The sequence below is a fragment of the Choloepus didactylus genome, chromosome 18, assembly GCF_015220235.1.
Source record: "Choloepus didactylus isolate mChoDid1 chromosome 18, mChoDid1.pri, whole genome shotgun sequence".
In the NCBI taxonomy this organism is placed as follows: Eukaryota; Metazoa; Chordata; class Mammalia; order Pilosa; family Megalonychidae; genus Choloepus; species Choloepus didactylus.
The window spans coordinates 2,474,581-2,488,723 of record NC_051324.1 but is presented as its reverse complement, the minus strand read 5'-3'; the positions used below and the strand labels follow the sequence as shown (position 1 = coordinate 2,488,723).

The 14,143-nt window shown below is 45.5% G+C and overlaps 1 protein-coding gene across 1 annotated transcript in view; it reads right to left on the bottom strand.

The window, feature by feature from the left end:
* Positions 1 to 10,785, bottom strand: part of SPECC1 (sperm antigen with calponin homology and coiled-coil domains 1) — a 293,600-nt gene extending 282,815 nt beyond the window's left edge. The window contains exon 1 of the mRNA XM_037810359.1: positions 10,691 to 10,785. The gene's annotated coding sequence lies outside the window, so the exon portion shown is untranslated. The remainder of the gene's footprint in view (positions 1 to 10,690) is intronic.
* Positions 10,786 to 14,143: the final 3,358 nt, after the last annotated feature.

Below are 14,143 nucleotides of genomic sequence, written 5' to 3'. Positions count from 1 at the left end.
GGAGATGTCACGCTGTGTGTACATTACCACACACACAAACGACAGAGACACGTGCAAGAACAGCCAGAGAAGCATGACTGGTGACTGCCCAGATGAATAAACCACAATGTGCAGCAACATCAGCTGGGGACTCTTCCAACCGTGGATACTGCACCGCAACGAGCACGAACTAGTGCAATTACAGGCCTGAATCAGACAAACACGATGCTGAGTAAAGGAAGCCCAACAGGGGTCAAGCTATACGATTCCAACGGTGAATCATACAACAGGCAATGCAAAGCCAGGATGTCAGAAGGCAGCGAGTGGCAGCTTTGGGGAATGAGCGCAACTCAGACTGGGGGAACAGGGAATCCCTGAGATGGTGACGAAGTTCTGTTTCTCCATCTGGGTGATGCTAACACCAGTTCCCCACGCCCCCCACCCATGATCTGCATGCTTTCCTGTATGTGTGATACTTCATTAAAAGTTTTTTTTTTTTTTTTTAATTAAAGACATCAGTTCTAATGGACACAGGAGTGAAGGTGAAGGAGTCGTATTTGGTCTATCTGGGACAATTTGAACAAAAAGTATAATGACAGTAATGGATCATAATACATGAATAAAAACCCATATTCATACTAAAAGAAGAATACAAGGACAAGAAGAATAAAGCCCTTCTTTACAGAAAGAGACCACCTAATAAATGTAAAAGAAACAACATAATTAGAAAAATCACCATTTTGTAAACCCTAATATATTCAACAATAGACGCTAAAATCATTGGGCAAAAGGTTGTCAGGGAACAGGATGCTCATGTGATCTCAATGTTTTATCCCATAGATAATTTATTAATTACAAAAAGGAAGACCGGCTCGAGTTTACCGTCACCAATACTTGGACAACCTAACACAGACCAAATGCAACTCCACCCCAGCTCCCTCATCGGGGCAGGGTCAGAGAAGCCCAAGCTGGGAGCCAGGACTTTTATCCCTGCTTGATGGCATCGGGGACACCCTCCACCCCCCACCCCCCCCGTGAGCCCAGACTTCCACACATGCCTGGCACTGCTGGAGTGGAGGCAGAGAAGGTGGCCTCACAGATGACTGCAATCCCAGAATATTTCAGTCCACACACCAAGCAAGGGCCAACTGAAGAAGGAAAACGAGTCCTGGTTGTCTTCTGAACACCTTCTGTTGATACTGTGGGTTAAGAGCAAGGAAGTGCCAGTGTCAGAATTCACAGAAGGGGCATCGCAAGCTTAAAAGAAAATCCTCAGGACCACCAAGGACACTTTACAACCATGTTCTTGGTGCCTAGAGGTCATTAGTGTGCAAAAAAGCACGGCGATAAACAAAGTGGAGTCAAAAAGTGATTCAAAAGAGAAACTCTGAATGTGGAGAAGTTTTAGATGCCTACAGAGGTCTAAAGGATGTTTTAATAAGTCTACAAGAAAAACTGTGTCATAACTTAATTGACAGTATTTTTTTTCTTTCTTAAAATAATTGTTTTAAAATTGATGGCATCTTAGATTTGATGAAATCAGGTATTTGTTGGATGCTGATGGTGCACTGGAGATATAATATTGAACAAAACCAAGACCAAGTTCTCATGGAACTCATACATCCTCATACCTCCAGAGAACAAAGGGGGCTGGCTTCTCTCTCCCAGCTCCATTTTAAACAATCCAAAGGAAAGTGACTAGTCTGCTTTCGATGATGTGATTTCCCCTTGGAAAAATCTTTGTGAACAGGGGTGTGAATTTCCAGGACTGGCCAGGCTGGGTCAAATCTCTGTGCCCAACGTGAAGTGTATTTCCAAAAGAAGGGAGCAAGGAGCATCAAAGAGACAAAAGTCATAGTTGTTTTAATGCTTGTCTTTACTATGAGATCATGATCCCACAGAAGTAGGTTCACTATCAGAAAAACAGAGGCCAAAGAGGTGGTTCAACAGAGGGAACTTAATATGGAACCAGTTACAAGGTTTGGGGAAGGACCAAAAAGCCAAATGGATGATGAACCAACCCAGAAATTAGCAACAGTGGGACACCTCTACCACCCTTAAGGCTGGAGGGACAAAGGAAGGAGGCCTCTCTCCTCCTCCTGCCCTACAACCTCCTACTAGTGCCTCCTGCCAGCCTAACTGAGCCAGAAGCAGAGGACAAGAGAGCCTACAAAAAGTTTTGCAAGAATCAGCTCTCTCTCATATAGAGAAGAGCAGGAGAAGGGAAGGGAAGGAGTCTGAAGCTAAAGAGGCAAATAACCTGTGTACTGTCTTACTACACAGGTTATGGTACCTGGTTCTTACAGAAGGAAATCCTTTAAGTCTTGGGAGAAACTGAATATTACAATTGAAATGCAATGTAACGATATAACTACAGGGCTGCCGGCCTAAGAGAATCACTTATCCCACCCAGAGTAAACAAGAAGGGATCCACAGAACAGGGGAGCAATGAAAAGTTACAGAAATTTGCCAGAGAAATAAAAAGATGAGGAAGTTAGCTAGCCAGAGGAAACCGCACATAGCAAAGCTCCAATACATGACAAGTTTTCAAGAAATGATTATCATGCTTTCAAGGAATAACAATATTCAAAGGCAGATTCTATCCAGAGCTTTACTGTATCTCTCAATAGGATCATATAGCTTTCTACTTTTACAATTTATATAATGGAATTAACTAAGATATGTCTTAACATTGAAACATTCTTCAATTCCTAGAAGAAAACCTACATGGATCCAAGCTTATTACTTCTTTTAATATTCTGCTAAATTCATTTTGCTGTTTTATTTAGGATATTGGCATATATGCCCTATGTCAAAGTGGCCTACAGTTTCCTTTTGCAGGCTTCTACTGTTTTCTATCAGGGTTATTTTAACTTGGTGAAATTACTTGGGAAGCGTTTCTATGTTTCCATATTTTCTGACTCACATAATAGCACGGGAGTTGTCACCACTAACCTTTGATTATTTAAGCACTCAGGATTCTGTGTGTGGAGTTCCTTTACTCTCAATCTCTTTCCTGTGATCTCTGCCACCCATTTTTGGCTGCCTCCCACTTCTCCACATCTCTCTCTCTCTCCTCTCCCTTTGCTTGCTACCACGAAACCCTGATCTCTACTTTCTGGTTATACTGGGCTAAACTCTCACCTCATAGATTTTGCAAATGACGTACAAAAGGCCCTTGCTCCACACACAGCTCCAACCCCGTCCTGCGAAACCCTCCTTCCCCTCAATTTAGATGTCACCTTCTTATAAGTCTTCCCCATGCACCTAGGCCCCCACCCCACTGCCCAACTCTGTCGCTGTCCTGGCCTGTGTGAATCCGTCTCCCTGCCCAGACAGGAGTGCGACGGAGCGAATTTTAGTGTCTTCTCCTTTGCTGCAATCTCAGCACCTGGCACACAGCAGGTACTTACCTTGGCGTTATTAGGTGAATGTTACCATGTTGCTCCTTAGGAACAAGAAAAGGAGGAAAAAAATAAGTTCAAAAATATAGCTGTTTTAGTTTCAGCTGCTGAGACAAATACCACACAATGGTTTGGCTTAATGAAAGGACGTTCCCAGCTCACGGTTTCAGAGGCCAGAGGGCTGGCTTACCCCCCGGCTCTCTGTTCTGGCTGGCGGCAGTCTCCGGGTTCCTTGGCTTTTCCATCACATGGCCATGTCTTCTCCTCTCTTTCGTGTTCCATTGCTTTCTGGCCCTGGCTGCTCCCCATGGCTTCTCTCTCCATCTGACCTTCAGCCTACTCTGCTCATAAAGGGCTCCCATCATCGGGTTAAAGCCTACGTAGAGGGGCTGCACCTTAACTGAAGTCCCATCTTGAAGGGATCTTATTTACAATACGGCCACATCCACCAGAATGGGGATCAAGACCAAGAACGTGTCCAAACCGGGGTACACAGTTCAAACCACCACAACAGTTTAAGCAGGAATCAGCAAACTACCGTTTGTGGGCCACATCTGGACCAAATGAATGGAACACACTCAATCACATACTGCTGTGGCTGCTTTGGTGATACAAGAACAGGGCTGACTAGTTGCAAAGGAGACCTCCTGGCCCGCAGAGCCTAAATATACACTATCTGGCTCTTTATAGAAAAGGTTTTTAGACCCCTGGTTTAGAGGTTTGGCTGGCATGTAGACTTCGCAAAGCTATGGACTTCTGTTGTGCATCAAAATAAGAGGCAATCCAGAAACGGCTGAAAACCGTGAGCTATGACTGCTAAAAGAGGGAGCATGCCTTCAGCCAATGAGTTTCTATTAAGATATTAACCTTTATTCGATGGTGTCGTGAGATCCAGAAACCATGGCTGTGTTCTCAACTCCGAGTCCATTCGCCCACATAATAATTATGTTCATCTGACATCTTTGTGAACATTATCGCTGTGCTGCTTTATTTTCAAGGCACGGCTTCACCAACAGCAGGGGCTGATCACGAACTCAAGTGTCGACATGGGCCAGAAAGTCAACTGTATGAGCGAGGCCGGGCAGGTGGAGTGGCCAGAGAGCCCGGACTCCAGATGACCGGGGACCCCACTACTCAACTCTACCCTTTCAGCAGAAGCTAGAAATCTGGATTTTTATGTGAAATGCCTAGATTATCAAATGCTGTCAACCTAGCAAAAGGTAAAAGAATAAGCTCATTAAAAAACTGTAGGTATTTATCTTATGATCTAGGGGCAGATTGATTGTTCTGAGTATAGAATTAAGGATTGCTATTCAAAGAAGGTACCACGGGCAAAGTTAACATAACATTGGGAGAATGCATTGCATTGTCTAAAAATTGACAAGTGATTAATGTCTCAAATATTCTAGTCCGGAATCCCAATTGAAAAAAAGGGGAAGGGCACAAGCAGACAACTTGGGCAAAAAGAAACTCAAAAGGATGACATGAATATTTTAATAGATTCTAGAACATGGTAGTAATCAAAGAAAAAGACTGAGAGTGATCAAAAAACTAGAAAGCTGGATAATGCCAAGTGTTGGAAGAGATGGGGGCCTTCGGAATCCTTGTGCACTGTGCAGGGGTGAGGAGGAAGGAGGTGGGAGTGCAGACACTCTGCATCCAGCAATACTTGGTTACATTAAGTACAGCTACACATTACGACCCAGAAACCCTGCTCCTGGGTCTAACTCTCAAAGAAGTTCTCATGAAAGTTGCACTGGTTTGAATCTATTATGTCCCCCACAAAAAAAAAAAAACATGTTCTTTAATGCAATCTTATGGGGGCAGACTTATTAGTCTTTTGATTAGGGTGGGACTTTTCGATTAGGTAATTTCCATGGAGATGTGATCCACCGAACTGTACGTAAGACATTTTGATTAGCTCATTTCCATGGAGGCGCAGCCCTGCCCATTCAGGGTGGGTCTTAATTAGATCACTGGAGCCCTTAAGAGAGCTGAGAGCCCACACAAACTTGGAGATGCTGGGAGATGCAGACAGAATGATGTCTGGAGATGCTAAGCTAAGAGATGAAGCCCAGAGTTTACTCCAGAGAAGCTACCGGAGGACTCCCAGATGCTTAGAGAGACGGGCCCAAGGAGAACCAAGCAGATCGCTGAAAGAGAGAAGCTAAGAGAGACAGAAGCCCAGAGACATTTGGGAGAAAGTCATTCTGAAACCAGAACTTGGGAACAAAGGACCAGGAGGCACCAGCCATGCGTCTTCCCAGCTGACAGAGGTGTTCTAGATGCCACTGGCTATTCTTCAGTGAAGGTACCTTCTTGTTGATGCCTTAGTTTGCACACTTTTATGGCCTTAGAACTGTAAAATTGTAACCTAATAAATCCCCTTTATAAAAGCTAACCCATTTCTGGTATTTTGCAAAACAGCAGCTCACCAAACATGTATGGGGGTTTCATTCAGCACCGTTTGTGGTGCCTGGGAGTAGGAGGCAAGCTGGGTGCCCACCACCAGAAGAGTGGCAAAATGTGGTGGATTGAAAGACCAGATGGTCACATGCAACATGGATGGTTCATAAAAACGAGGTGGTGAGGGATGCCAGTAAGGGGAATGAGATGTCATTTACATAAACTAAAAACACAGGCACACCCCCAAAAAATTACATATAGAATTACCATATGACCCAGTAATTCTCCTCCTAGGTATATACCCAAAGTGAAAATAAGGCCTCAAACAAATACCTGAACACCAATGTTCACAACTGCCCAAAGGTGGAAGCAACCTAAGTGTCCATCAACAGATGAATGGGTAAACAAGATGTGGTACATCCATGCAGTGGGATACTATTCCACCCTAAGAAGCGATGAAGCTCTGAGACACACTGTGACTTGTGGATAAACCTTGAAAAAAGTATTCTTAGTAAAATAAGCAAGGTACAGAAGGACAAATACTGTCTGATGTCACTTATGTGAGATACCTAGAAACGGCAAATTCCCAGAGACAGAACATAGATTAGGGGTTACCGGGGTATGGGGAGAGGGGAGAAGGGGGAGTTTTGCTTGGTAGGTATAGAGTGTAAATAAAATTAATTAAATGAAATCCATTTTTAAAAATTAATTTTAAAAAAAGAGAAATGCCTTCACTTCCAAATCAGACTACAAGTCTAATTGCTTAAAGAACTTTTTTTCCTTCTAAATAATTAGCAGCAAAAAATATATGCACACCAAACAGTACATATTTTTAAGTATATATAAAACAAAATGATACATATTAAACACATTAGAAAAGTTGGGGATGGGGGAAGGGAATGAGCCTGGGTACAGGCAAAAATGGAATGTGTGAATAAATGAGCCAATGAACACATGAACAAGCCAGCAAGACAAGAGAGGGGCTAGCATGGACCGATGATGATAATGTGCTAAAAATGAGAATATGACTCATTCAGTTCCCCATGCCTGAGGTCTAAACCCAGGCCGAAGAGGAAGAAACAGTCTAGAAACTAGATACAGCCTGTCGAATTAGACAGAAAAGATGGTTTGACAATTTAAACCCATGCAGGTTCAAGGTCCTCAAAAAGCCTCTCAACCCAAAACCTTTAATACTACCATCTGCTGCTTGGGAAGACCTAACACAGACCGACAAGTCCAGCAGCTAATGTCAGTTGCTTTACATCAAAAACCGGCTAAGTGTAAGTAGATGGCAGAAGGAAGAAGACACTGCATCCTACTTCCTTTCAGCTGTTCTTTCAACAAATATGACAAAGCACCAACTATAAGCAGTCCCCCTGCGAGGATGGGGGAGGGTGCATAACTAAGTATGATTCGCTGTTCAACCTTCAAGGAATTTGCAGTCTTCTTAGAGATAAAACTCAGACAGAGACAAAGTTAAGCAACAAAAGCTACATAATACAACCAGAGGAGAGAAGCGAGTGACAAAATGGCATACGAGCAAAGCCAAGCCCAGAGACCGGGGAGACGAATGTGCTGGATGACGAGCCACCTTTCGTCTTAAAGTGACCAAAGACCAATCAAGAGGAAAAATAATTCTAAACTACTGAGTGGCTTCTCCATGCTCTGCTACTGATATACCCTCCAGACTGTGCAGCATGTGTAGTCCTTCAGGTGCTTCCAAAATCTGGGAACGGTTCTTCACCCCTAGTTTGTGTCTTAATGCTTACCAAAGCTGCCCTCCCCTCAGAGATGGCAAAAACCACCTGATAATCTAGCTGGAGAGATCATTTCCAGCTACAGGATTCCTCTTTTTGTGAGGAAAATAAGAGGGAAACTTTGCAGAAGAGAATTAACCCAGCAGATCTGAGTCTGCTCTCCTTAGGAAGGCTGCCTGCTTGTTGGCATCTGGGAACTTCTGTGAAGGAAGAATTCCCCACATTCTGTATCTGATAAGGATGGCTCACGGTGCCTAAACTGTCAGTAGGAACAACGAGGTGTACGCTGAACACCTGCTTTCCTTCTGGGAGTCTGGAATTTGGGCAGAAGAAGCCTACATGACCAGGCTCCAATAAAACCCTGGACACTGACTCTCTAACAAGCTTCCCCAGTAGACAGCATTTCAGACGTGTCACAATTTTTTGGACCAAGGTAATGGACTACACACATACTTCTGCCTTCCCTGTGGCCTAAAATTCAATGAAATGGCAGAAACATTATTTGTAAAACACTAAACCAATAAGACAACTGGAAAACAAGAAACTGTGCCAGTGGTCAACTAAATCTTCTAAAAAATTTCTGGAAGGTAGAAAGTACTCAGAACCAGATGGCCTGAGAAAACCACAACCCAATAATCCAAGCTTGGGAGGAGGCTGCCGAGCGGTTGAAAATGACATGGAGGGGGTTCCAGGCTCAGAACCAGCAGACAGGAGTGCTGGGGATGGAGCTTGGTAAGGCGATTAGCTGTGTGCCCTTCCCCACCCACCCACGCTAAGCAGCCCACAACAGATCCTCTCACCTGGGATACACGTGCCACTTAGCAACACATCCCAAGTCTTCAACAATCCCAAGAGGCAGGCTCCAAAAAATAGGACAGGCAGGAAAACAGAAATTCTCAAGCCACAAAACAAGTTTTGAGGACCGATTGATTAAATAAATGATCTAAGATAGCATTTCCAAAGGCTAGAACTTGAACAAAATAAACTCAAATTAAATAGAAAGACAAAGATTAAAAACAGAAATTAATGGCATAGACAAATAAAAATCAATGGGATTAACCAATCAACCAAAATCTGGTTCTCTGAAAAAACTAATAAAATAAACATTAAGCAAGTCTGATCAATATTTGAAAAAAGAGAAAAAGTACCAGAGAAAGAGAGAGAGAACTATTAACAAGAGGACATACCAGCAATAAGATTATTATTTCTTACAAGAGAATACTATATATTGCATTATGCTAACATATATTAAATTTCAATAATTTCAGTGATTTTTCTAGGAAAATAGAAAGTAATAAATTGACTTTGAAGAAGTAGAAAACCTGAAAAAAATCAATAATCATAAGAAAATTGAAAAGATAGTCAAATACAGATGTCATCTTTGGAAAAAAATACTACCAGCAGCTCAGACAATTTGCATACAAGTTCTGCCAAACTTCAAGAAACAGATAATGCTTCTATTCTAGAGCACAGAAAATGGTGGAAAAATTCCCAACTTCATCAGTTAGAATAGCATAACCCTAATACTGAACTCAGAAATGGCAGGCAGGGACAACTATATACCAACCTCAGTTACAAATATAGATGCCAACACCCTAAGTAAAATGTTAGCTACCGAATCTACCAAATATGCACCACAACCTAAAAGTGCATGTCAAATTATGGCATGATTTTAGAAACAGAAAAATCTAGAAATATGTTACAATTTTAAGAAGGAAAAGGTCATAGCCATATCAGTGAACATTACACAAGAGCATTAGAAAAAAATCAACACCCATCCCTGAGTTTTTAAACTCTTAGTAAATTAGTCACAAATGGAAACTTACTAGCTATGATAAAGAATATACTGAATGAAGAAACACTAAACATATTTCCCTTAAACCAAGCCTAACAACGACGTCTATTTAACCATAACGGAAAACGCTGTACAGAGAAATAAAAAGTGCAAACGTCACAGAGAAATATCTGTTGTTTCTCAGAGATCCTAAGACTGTCTACCTAGACCAGCTAAACAAATCAAGTGAAAAACTATTAAAACTGATACAGAGTTCAATATGCAGGCTCAGCTTCTGACTTGCTTTTAGCTACCAAATTAAACTGCTTGCTTTGGAGTTAGACATGCAAAGCCCTTTTTAGAGTAAGACACTAGTATTGACAGCTTAGCTTTGCCTTCTTCCCCCCACCCCACATCTTCGACATGGAAATAACAGTCTTTGAAACTGGATAACGAAATCGTCTGAAACCAAACTGTTATGAAGGGTTGTCGTGACTACTCAAAACCACCTTATCTCCTGCCTCCAGCCACAGCAGTTACTAAAGAATAAACATTTCAACCAACTGAACATAATTCTTCCGATAGAGGGCAAGGAAGAGCACCTTCACAGAAATATTTTTTTCCAAACCGTATAGTGCTTATTATATGAACTTACGTGGTGGCAAATGGAGCTCCCGCAAAAACAAAGATAAGATATCCGGGGTCAAATTTTCTTTAATTAAAAAAAAAAAAAAATCAGTGCATTAAAACGAATTTTGTTTCAAAGCTATGTGGGGAAGAAGGCCGTTCCGGCTGCACCCCTGACGGGCTGCGCATCACCCGCCACCCAGGAGGGGCACCAGGCGCGGGGCGCGGTGGCAGCGCGCGCTGACCTGGGGGCGCGCAGCCCGCGCCCTTCCCCTACCTCCCCGGCGCAAGGAGGGGACGCCGGGAGCCCTCTGCACGCTGAGAACAGCCAAGGACCCCTCGGTCCCCGACACCACACGGCACCTCCAGGACAGCACCGCGCAGGGTGCGGGAGGCCCGGGGGCACCGCGGAGCCCAGACCCGGGGCGCCCACGCAGCTGGCCCCCGGTCGCGGGTGCGTGCGCCGCCCCCCGGGCCCGCAGAGGAGGGCACGGCCACCTGCCGCTGCCACCTGCGGCACCGCTCCCGCCGGCCCGGGGCTGGGCAGGACAGCGGCGGGACGCTCCCCCCGGGCCGGGCGCGGGACCCACCGCGAAAAGGGGCCACCGCGGCGACCACGGCAGCACGCGCGTCTCCTCAGAGAGGCAGTCCCCGGGTCCGCGCGCCGGGACCCCCGGACCCCCGAGCTCGCCCGCCGCCGCCGGGGCTCAGAGGGGCGGGCGGCCAGCGCGGGCCCCACTCACCCGCCGGCTCGGCTCCCTCCCGGCTCCCGCGGCACCGCCGCAGCCCGCAGCAGCCGCCGCTCCGGCGCTCTCGGACGCTCCGCGCAGCGTCCGCGGGCTCCCGGCGGCGCCTCCCGCCAGCCGCCTGCAGGGGGCGGGCGCGAGCCGCGCGGGGCACCCTGGGAGGTGTAGTCCGAGGATTGGGCACCCGCCCTCCGCCTCGCTGCCCGCCGCGGGTGGTCCTTTCCCTCCGCGCGCGCGGGGTCTCCCGCCAGGCCTCGTCCTCCGCTCCCGGCCAAGAAATGGCGGCGCGTCTCAGCCGCCCGGGCCCCCTCTCCTCAGTGGAGCACCAAGTGGGGTACCCCGGCCAGCAGCAGTTGCAGCAGCAGCTGGGAACTTGCTAGAAATGCAAAGCCTGGGTCCCGCCCGGTGGCTGCTGAAGTAAAAACTCTGGGGCGGGGCCCAGCCATCGGCGTTTTCACGAGCCCGAGAGAGGAGGCTGAGGCAGCGTCCGGTCTGAGGGCTCCTGCCGCGGGCTCCCCCTCAGGGGCCTCGCCTCTCCCGGGTTGTTGCTGGACACCCAGACGTGTGTGTCGCCAGCACAGCTCCCTCCTCTCGCTCCAGCCCTCCACGCCCCCGTGCCCACCCAGCAGCTCCTCTGGGATGCCCCTGAGGCACCTTGGGCTCAACAGGGTCAAGATCAAACCCAGGTCCTCACCTCCCTCCATCTTGGTTCGCTCACGTGTGCCTGATGTCCAGGGCTGGAAAGCGCCCTCTGCATTTATGGTTGAGGGGATCGCTGCAGACCCCAGTGAAAGCTGCAGGGGTGGCCCTGGGAGGCTTCACAGGAGGGGATGGCAGCCGGGAGAATGAAAGCCTCATGCATGCTTTGGTGGCGAGTGGAGGAGAGCGGCCTTCTGGCTGGAAGGAGGCATGCTGTTAAAGGTGGTTTGTTTTTTTTTTAGTGAGGAAAACTTCCACGTGTTTATACAAAGAATCCAGTTGAGAGGGAACTGTTGGATATACAGGAGACAAGAAGATATTTGATACTGAATGGCTCCTGATTAGATCGTAAACGTGTGAAGGGAGAGGTAGACCCCAAGGGAGAACAGAGACGTGAACCTGGACTGGCGGCGTCTGGAGATGGGTTGGTTGTCACACCTGCGGGAGGAAGAGGAGCGCATCTGGCAGGGGGCGGCCCCGGAGGCTGCTGAACACCCACCCACACCTCCCCGTGCACAGGACAGCCCCCGGCCCAAAACCTCAGCAGCGCTGGGGGTGGGAAACCGCAGCGACCTCGGTGGTGAGAGGAGGATGGAGGAAAGGAGAGGGCGATGTGGTTTCCCAGAGGAAAGTCAAAGGGGTTTTCTCTGCGAAGGAGGAGGGGAAGTTGTCTGTGAGGAGGGGATGTGTGTGTATCAAATGCTAATGGTGGGATCTAAGCTGAGGAAGGTAAAAAGGAAGGAGAGAGCTGACTGGTTGGAGGAATTAGTGGGTTCGTGGACTGGGAGTTTTGATGGAGGTCAAGATCCCTTGACTGTGCTGGAGTCGTTGAGTAAACAAGCTCAGGAGGAGACTCTGGTTCTTGAAGAGGTGGTATTCGAGGACCAGGTCAGGATGCGATTGAGACAATGGATGTCTCCCGGGGAGTGGCGTGAGCCAGGGCCACTGTGCCCTTGAGATTGTGCAGTGCCTGGGGCAGCCCTGGGCGAAAGGAGAGGAGCAAGGGGGGGCCTTCGGGACGAGGTCACCAAGAACTGAGGGCCGAGGTCATGCATGTGGATGTGGAGACCGTCCACGAACACGACAGGACATTTTTATTTCTCACTGTGACTGACGTCTTCAGTGAATAAGAGAGTAGGAAGATAGCAAGAAGGGGAGAGGGTGGTAAAGCCAAATGGTTTGCCAAGCTTAAGGAAGCAGGATATTTGGCAAAAGCTCGGGGAAGTGGGGGCTGGTGTTCTCAGAGGTCTTGGTTTCAGTCCAGGCAGAAATGGATAAGAACTCACAGAGCTTGAGGGTGGGGAGGAATTTGCAGTTCATGGGGCTGAAGTTCCAGAGACTCGAGTCAGGATGGGAAGGGCTGGGGAGCCAGAAGCGCAGCGGAGAGCTGCATGGGAGCATGAAATACGGAGCGCGGGGGGAACAGGGGTGGGATTGGCTGACGATGTTGGGTGCTGACTGCCCAAAACAGGGATGAAAAATGAAGACTGAACGTGGAGACCGGAGAACGTGCCTCACTGCACAGGGTGGGGTGGGGAGACGTCCGTTCTGTTCATTGTAGGCGCAGGTCCCTGGGTTGGTGGGGGCTGGGCGCTGGGACAGCAGATTTCCTCATACAGATATAATGAATTCCTAGTTGTGAAATCCAGTTTATTCTTGCAATATACGTACTTGTCATGTTATTACATATATATTTTTTAAGATGTTGCTTGCTTCTATTTCTTGACATTTTATTTAGAATTTCTGCACTGATATTCTAAACGGAGAGTGGGCAATAATTTTCTTTTTGAGTATCTAATGTCATTTGTTTTCAGAATCAATATTATGCTAACGTAATAAAAATTTGGAAGCTTTTCCACTTTCCTTTTACTTTGGAATAATTTAAGTAGCATTAAAATGATCTCTTTTTTGAGGTTTGATTTGTTGTTATCTAGTTTTTAAGAAATTTATTGCATAAGAAAGTAAAAAATAATTAACAAAATGGTACCAAACTACATTTGACCACTAAAATATGCACTAAATCTATTTTTTACAAAGGCTGAATTCATCAAGACGCTAACTTGTTCAAGTGTGAATTAGTAACTTCTAAAACTAACTTTATTCATGTTTTCATTCCTATTGATTCATATTACAATATTTGTGTGCGAAACATGTATGCTTTTCAGTTCAAAGTCATGATGTTTTAAAAATCTTATTAAAGTTTAAACAACCTGAAGATTGTTTATCTAGATGTAAATTTTTATTTTAAAGTTGCACTTATGAAAAAAAGAAAAAAAAAAGTTGGGACCTAATGCTTTTTTGGGGAAGGGTAACTCAACAACCTTCTTCAGTTTGTCTGTGGTAATTTCACAATTTAGGTTTTTAAAAACTCTTCTAGGCTTAAGTTTGTTAAATAGTATTTTCCCTAAAACAAATTATCCATTTCACCCAGATTTTCAATTGGATTTGTACAGAATTGAGCAAAGTAGTTTTCATGAACCTTTCAATTTCCTCTTAATTTCTTATTTTGTATATTTTTGCTTTCTTCATTACATTAATTTATTTTTTTCGAAGAACCATTTCTGATTATTATTTTTTAGTGCTATTGTTTTGTGGGTTTTTTTTTGTTTCCTAATTCATTAATTTCTGCTTTTATATTTATTAATTCCTTTTATCATACATATTTCCTTAGGGGTATTTTTGGTGCTCTTTTTCCAATTTCTTGAGTTGGATATTTAATTTTTAAATTCTTTTTATTTGTTATAGTATTTA